This window comes from Saccopteryx bilineata, chromosome 2, assembly GCF_036850765.1.
Source record: "Saccopteryx bilineata isolate mSacBil1 chromosome 2, mSacBil1_pri_phased_curated, whole genome shotgun sequence".
In the NCBI taxonomy this organism is placed as follows: Eukaryota; Metazoa; Chordata; class Mammalia; order Chiroptera; family Emballonuridae; genus Saccopteryx; species Saccopteryx bilineata.
In genome coordinates, this window is record NC_089491.1 from 374693183 (window position 1) to 374700868 (window position 7686).

Genomic DNA, 7686 nt, shown 5'->3' on the forward strand with positions numbered 1-7686 from the left:
TGCCCCCTTCAGGGTGAATGTGGGGCAGCAGCCTGAGAAGGAGAGGAAAATTGAGGACCTCGCTGCTTCTGCTTAAAATGATTTCATATTCACAGAGCTCCCTAGTTAGTAACAGTAAGGATCACACAAAAGATTAGGCAAATTCAAGAGAAGGAATATCAAAGAAACCTTCTTTGGGGGTAGTTGGATAAAGCGTTAATCCCTAGTTGCAAAGTTGGTTACTTCCACTCCACTTCCCTTAGAGTTCATGATGTTGGCACAGCTCTCTGAGATCCTCAGATACCTGATAAGAACCAAGAGTTCTTTAATTAGGGGGTGGATGGCAGGAACACAGCCTCTCTCCTAGGGTGAGCGTTCTGCTTTTTACCTCCACTACCTTCCCTTTCCCCAACATGAAGTAGTGCTCTCTCTGGGCTCATACTCCTGAAGCTGATGTAAATTATTTCAAAAACAGAGTCTCCTCCTCCCTCAGCATTGAGAACATTTGCCCCGATGGGAAGAACCCCAGGGGATCATGTTGGAGGAAGAGGGAGTGGGCAGGACAGCAAAAATTAGTCCAGTGAGACTTGATGCACAGAACAAGGGGACTAACCAGGGAAAGCTAGAAAATAGGGCAAGGGAAGCCAAACAATTTCCTTGGAAAAAAAAAAAATCTGACCTAGGCTTTGTCCATTTTCCTTTCCAATCCTTTTCCCCACATGAGATGTGGAGTTGAGAGACTGGGTAGGGAATTAGGGTGATGGAAGATACATGGTTGCAAGCTGCTGGTTGAAAGAGTTGTTCAACAGGCAATGTGCTCGGAAAATGAAGGGATTTAAAATCAGAATGAAGGCCATGACCAGTTAGCTCAGTCAGTTAGAGCCTATACCAAGACTGAGGGTTCGATCCCCATCAGGGCACATAGGGAAGCGCCTAATGAATGTACAACTAAATGGTACAACAAAATGAATGCTTCTCTGTCTCCCTTACTCTGTCTCTCTAAAATCAGTAATAATAATAAGTCAGAATTGCCTGACCTGTGGTGGTGCAGTGGTTAAAGCATTGACCTGGAATGCTGAGGTTGCTGGTTCAAAAACCTGGGCTTGCCTGGTCAAGGCACATACAGGAGTTGATGCCTCCTGCTCCCCCCACCCCTTTTCTCTCTCTCTCACTCTCTATCTCTTCTCTCTAAAATGAATAGATAAAATATTTTTAAAAATCAGAATTGGCCCTGGCCGGTTGGCTCAGTGGTAGAGCATCGGCCTGGCATGCGGAAGTCCTGGGTTCGATTCCCGGCCAGGGCACACAGGAGAAGCACCCATCTGCTTCTCCACCTCTCCCCCTCTCCTTCCTCTCTGTCTCTCTCTTCCCCTCCGCAGCAAGGCTCCATTGGAGCAAAGATGGCCCGGGCGCTGGGGATAGCTCCTTGGCCTCTGCCCCAGGCATTAGAGTGGCTCTGGTCGCAAGAGAGGGATGCCCCAGAGGGGCAGAGCATCGCCCCCTGGTGGGCGTGCCGGGTGGATCCCGGTCGGGTGCATGACATGCGGGAGTCTGTCTGTCTCTCCCCATTTCCAGCTTCAGAAAAATACAAAAAAAAAAAAATCAGAATTAAAATATCACTCCAATAAATTTAATAAAAATAAATTTAAAAATAAAGCCTGACCAGGCGGTGGTGCAGTGGATAGAGCGTCAGACTGGGATGCGGAAGGACCCAGGTTCGAGACCCCGAGGTCGCCAGCTTGAGCGCAGGCTCATCTGGTGTGAGCAAAAAGCTCACCAGCTTGGATCCAAGGTCGCTGACTCCAGCAAGGGGTTACTCAGTCTGCTGAAGGCCCACGGTCAAGGCACATATGAGAAAGCAATCAATGAACAGCTAAGGTGTCACAACGAAAAACTGATGATTGATGCTTCTCATCTCTCTCCGTTCCTGTCTCTCTGTCCCTATCTATTCCTCTCTCTGATTCTCGCGCTGTCTCTGAAATAAATAAATAAATATTTTTAAAAATAAAAATATTGCAGTGACTGAAGCTAATTAATCAATAAAATTAGAATGATCCCTGGGCCATTTGTCCCTCTAAAGTCACATAAGTTAAAAGTAGTAGTTAGCCCAACAGCTACAAATCTTGAGGTCTAAGGAGTCCTACCTTATTGTAGCCAAGGACCACACTATCTCTAGGCATGTTCCACATTTGTGGAAGGGAATGAGATGAGTTCTAGGGTAAATAGGGAAATAGTGTTCTATTTTGCAGGGAAATAGCCCAAAAGTGATCAAGCTAGAACGATAAGGACTAGGGAAGACGGTTGGTTTCCTATAACTCAGCATCTGTCAGCGCTCCCATTTATCAAGTGCTATTTCCAGAGTCCTGGGCTTAGGGGAGAAAAGGGAGGGGCCCTAGTGGAGAGACAGGGAGACCCGAGGAGCTCCTCCCTCAGCTGAGCTGCAGTTCCAGATATTCACCACTTGGGAGCTCCCGAGCTCAACCACAGCCCCAGAGGAAGAGAGGAAGAGAGCAAGAGAATCTCTAGGACAGTGTGGGACGTCAGTAATGACCCTGAGCAGAGAGGTGACCTAAGGGTCATCTGCTTTGAAACTGCAGACCCTTTTGTGGCCGTTGGGAAGCATCCAGCCTCCACTTTCTCTGTGAAACGGACTCGTGGCACTGAGAACCAGCTCCCCACCCCTTACCCTCACCCTCATCTCTGGTCATTTCCTCTCCTGCGCGTTTCCTTCCCCTCCCCCATCCTCGCGGTGGGAACATCAGCACCATCCCCCCAGTCTGTAAGAACCCTGAGGAATGTTGTCACCCTGGCTAGGTGCCAAGCTGTGGACTTCCTGGGCTTTGGGGTGGGGCTTGGCCAAGGGAAAGCCCTTTGGACAGGAGAGCCACCCTCCACACAGCTTGCTCACCAGCTCCAGCTCACATGCTCATGCTCGCTCGCTTGCTCGCGCTCTCTCTCTCTCTCTCTCTCTCTCTCACACACACACACACACACACACACACACACACGGCTCATATATCATTCTCTGTCACCACCACCTAATTTCCTACCCCCACAATAGGATTTCCTTGTCAGGGCAAAATATCCACAATCTGGAGGCAATGGGCATCCTAAACACTGTGGTTCCTAGTGAGAGAGAGAAAAAGCCACCTATTTCAGAACCTGCCTTGTTCCAGAAGGCCTGTAGCTAGAAGGAGAAGTTCAGAGGCCAGGGTCCAGAGGTAAGGGGTTTATAAATGGTAATTTGGCTCTGGGTTTCTTGTGGATCCTTCTTAGAACGCTTGGGTCTAGGGAAGTACATGCATCTCTACATAGTAAAGCCTGGGAGTGGATTCCTGCAGATCTGACCACCTCTACTTAGCCTTCATGTCCCTGAAATCAACTGAAATCTGAACTCAATGGTCCATAGCAAGGTCAAGGAAAACTTTCCAGTCAGCTGCAGCAGACTGGGCAAGAATGGGGAGCAGCAGAAACCACTCCCAAATCGAGTGAATAGAGACCAGGCCTCTCACAGACCTCTGGCACCTATCCAAGGGTTAGTGCTCAGAAATGCTTTTGCATTTGGAAGTTAGAGAGTCTTCTGATATCTACAAAAGACCAACTGATAACTCAGTCCTGTGGCGCCCCTGCCTCACCATCCCTTCCTGCCAGTTTCGAAACTGAGGGTCCTTATGACTCATTAAATTAGTTTTGTTACTTTTAATTTTTTATTTACTGATTTTAGAGAGAAGGGGGGGGTGAGGGAGAAGTGAGAAGCATCAACTCATGGTAGTTGCTTCTTGAATATGCCTTGGCCAGGCAAGCCCAGGGTTTAGAACCTGTGACCTCGGTATTCCAGATTGACGCTTTATCCACGTGCCACCACAGATCAGTCTAAATTAGTTTTAAATCCTAGAAATCCACCTGACCAGGTGGTGGTGCAATGGATAGAGCTTCGAATTGGGACGCAGAGGACCCATGTTTGAGGCCCTGAGGTCGCCAACTTGAATGTGGGTTCATCTGGTTTGAGCAAGGCTCACTTGAGCCCAAGGTTGCTGGCTTGAGCAAGGGGTCACTCGGTCTGCTGTAGGCCCCTAGTCAAGGTATATATGAGAAAGCAATCAATGAACAACTAAGGTGTCGCAATGAAAAACTAATGATTGATGCTTCTCATCTCTCTCCCTTCCTGTCTGTCCGTCTGTCCCTCTCTCTGTGTCTGTCACAAAAAAAAAAAAAATCCTAGAAATCCTCTGCCCCGTGCCACCTTGCCACCTTTCGCCCTGCTCAGACTTAGCCTTTTCCCTGAATAATCAGCAGTCCCTGGGCAGCAGAAGCCCAGACCTGACCAATCATCACACAGTCTGGACCTCTGGCAAGCTAAAGATAACATCTTGACCTAAGTTATGTTTCAGTTCCTGAGCCATAACGTGGAACTACCCCCTGGCTACTTTTTCATGAGACTGGACAGAGGGATGCCAGAAACTGTCCTTAAGACCTGAAGAGATAATTTATTACCTTTACCTCATCTCCAGCACCACCACCTAACCCATGGTATCTTGTGATTTTGCCTTATATTATCTGTAACTTAAATGTCAATTTTTTTAAATTATTTTTTTATTTATTCATTTTTAGAGAGGAGAGAGAGAGACAGAGAGGGATAGAGAGGAGAGAGAAGGAGCAGGAAGCATCAACTCCCATATGTGCCTTGACCAGGCAAGCCCAGGGTTTCGAACCGGCAACCTCAGCATTTCCAAGTCGACGCTTTATCCACTGCGCCACCACAGGTCAGGCCAATGTCAATTTTTTTTAACAGGGATAGAGAGAGAGTCAGAGAGAGGGGTAGATAGGGACAGACAGACAGGAACGGAGAGAGATGAGAAGCATCAATCATCAGTTTCTCATTGCGACACCTTAGTTGTTCATTGATTGCTTTCTCATATGTGCCTTGACCGCGGGCCTTCAGCAGACCGAGTGACCCCTTGCTCGAGCCACCGACCTTGGGTCCAAGCTGGTGAGCTCTTTTTGCTCAAGCCAGATGAGCTCGTGCACAAGCTGGCGACCTCGGGGTCTCGAACCTGGGTCTTCTGCATCCCAGATCAATGCTCTATCCACTGCGCCACTGCCTGGTCAGGCTAAATGTCAGTTTTTGAGCATTAGCTCTCCATTCTCCTGTGTGGTGCTACTCATCAATAAAATAGGGCCTGGCCGGTTGGCTCAGCGGTGGAGCGTCGGCCTGGCATGCGGAGGACCTGGGTTCGATTCCCGGCCAGGGCACACAGGGGAGGCGCCCATTTGCTTCTCCACCCCTCCGCTGCGCTTTCCTCTCTGTCTCTCTCTTCCCCTCCCGCAGCCAAGGCTCCATTGGAGCAGGGATGGCCCGGGCGCTGGGGATGGCTCTGTGGCCTCTGCCTCGGGCGCTGGAGTGGCTCTGGTCGCAGCATGGTGGCGCCCAGGATGGGCAGAGCATCGCCCCCTGGTGGGCAGAGCGTCGTCCCTGGTGGGCGTGCCGGGTGGATCCCAGTCAGGCACATGCGGGAGTCTGTCTGACTGTCTCTCCCTGTTTCCAGCTTCAGAAAAATGAAAATAAATAAATAAATAAATAAAATAAAATAGCCAGTATTTCTCCACTGCAATTCTCAATGTTTAGTGTCTGGCTCTGCTGGCACTGGGTGGACGAACTTCTGGTCTTTAACTCTTTTGCAGCCTGTCTTCCTGACGTCATTGTCTGTAGACCTGTGCCAGATTCCCAAGTTCCTATCTTGAAACCTCAGCCCCCACACCCAGGGCCTCAGGAGAGCTGATGTAGGTCACTGCAGCTGAGTCTGCAGGGATGTCTGCTCCTTGAGTCCAGAGGCTTGGGTCTTAAGAAGACAGAGAGGAAACCTTGCAGAGAAGCACAAGAATGGGCATTATGAGAATCACAGGAAAGCGTAGTCCTCAAAAAATGAAGCAGGACAAGGCCAGGAGTCAACTGGTCACACTTGAGACAGTAAGGGGGGCTGTGCTCCTGAGAGGCTCCATGGGAGGGGGGAGGGGAGGCCAGAGAAGAGAGGCTGAACAAGGCTCCCATTCCTGGCTTCCTCCACATACCCCCAATCCCACCAACACCCCCTCAACATGCCCATCCTTGCTCTGTTTGCTAGTGTCAGGGAATCCTTCTGATCCCCAATCCTCATTCTGCAGTGACTAGCTCTCCAGGCTCAGGTTTCATTCTAGGGAGCCTTTGTGAGTCGCCTTAGAGACCCTCTGCTTCTTCTGGTCACAATGTCTGGGTCTCAGGAAGCTGGAATAGGCTAAGATTGTTCCCACCCTCCCCCATTGAAAGACTTTTCCTGCTTATTATCTGTTAAACTCATTTTGTGGGGTACTTCCAAACCTCTGGGACCTCATTCCTATTCTTAGCTCTCCTTACCCCTGCCTCTGAGATCCCAGAGAATGTACACACATGTGCATGAGTGTGTGCGTGCACCTGTGTGTTGCTCATATTTTAATTGTGCATGTGGAGTCAGGACCTATGGCTACAACTAGCTAGGGGACCCCATGGCCAGCAAAAATAGATAAGAGACCAGTTCCTATCTCCAGGCTCACAACCATTAAAACCTCCATCAGTTGTTCTAATAGGAGCCTCAGGGCAGGAAGAAAAGAAGGTAAGATGGAAAAAGTATAAACAATTACAATCCTAGTGTTATCTTCCCTTATTCTTCCCCTAGTACCTTCCCTTCCCCCTTTCAGATCTCAGCTATTCATCTTCCCATTACTCATTCACCCTCATTTCCAGAATCCTTACAGTCAATAAATGCTTTTTGCACTGAGCCTACTCTATCTGGTTGCCCTCTCTGGCCAAACTTGGAGAAGAAGCAGCACAAAATGGGAAGGTCGATTCTCCAGATCCTGGGCTAGGGACTGATTGCTAGGGAACAAATGGTTCTCAGACTTCAGTGGGCGACGAATCACCTGGAGGTCTCCTTCAAACTTAGATTGCTGGGTTAAAACTTCTGCGTTTCTGAGTCAACGGGGCTTGAGAATTTACATTTCTAATAGGTTTTCAGGTGATGCTGACCCTGCTACTAATCCTGGGACGAACATCTCAGGGAACCCTAGCCCCTCATGCCAACGCTCAGGGAGGCCTGGCTGGTTCCAATTTGATCTAGTTTAGGCAGAAGAAACAGGTGAGACTTGGAAACAGGTGACTCCTGCGCAGCCCTCCACCCTAAGGAGTACTGAGAAAGACAGGGCAAGGGCCCGCAGAAGTCGGTCTCGGACTAATTACCCCCTCTATTGCTTTTTAAATAGTCCATTGACTCCATCTTATTGAAAGTCACTTCCCAAAAACATGTTTTGCAGCAGCAAGGGAGCACTAGGAATTTCCTGTGGCGAGGCAGCGCCAGCGTGGGGAGGGGTGAGGCAGTGCTGTGCTGAGCGAGCGCCTTCCCTTGGCTCGGGCTGGGCCACGTGCCCCACCCCCTCGCTTGCACATGTCTCCGCCGCCACCGCCAGCAGCAGCCCGGCTGTTTATGAGCGAGTTGTTGTGGTAGAAATGGAGCAGGCTGCACATGCCCAGCCCATGTGACCCCGGCAGCCCGCGTGAGCCTCCAGCCGGCACAAACACACTCGGCCCTGTCCTCTGCTGGCCGGGGAAACAGGAGGAAAGACAAGGAAGGAGTGAAGGGCATTGGGTGCCCTTCTCCTTCTCTTCCTGGCTCTTTATCCTGCTGTCTCCTTTTGTCT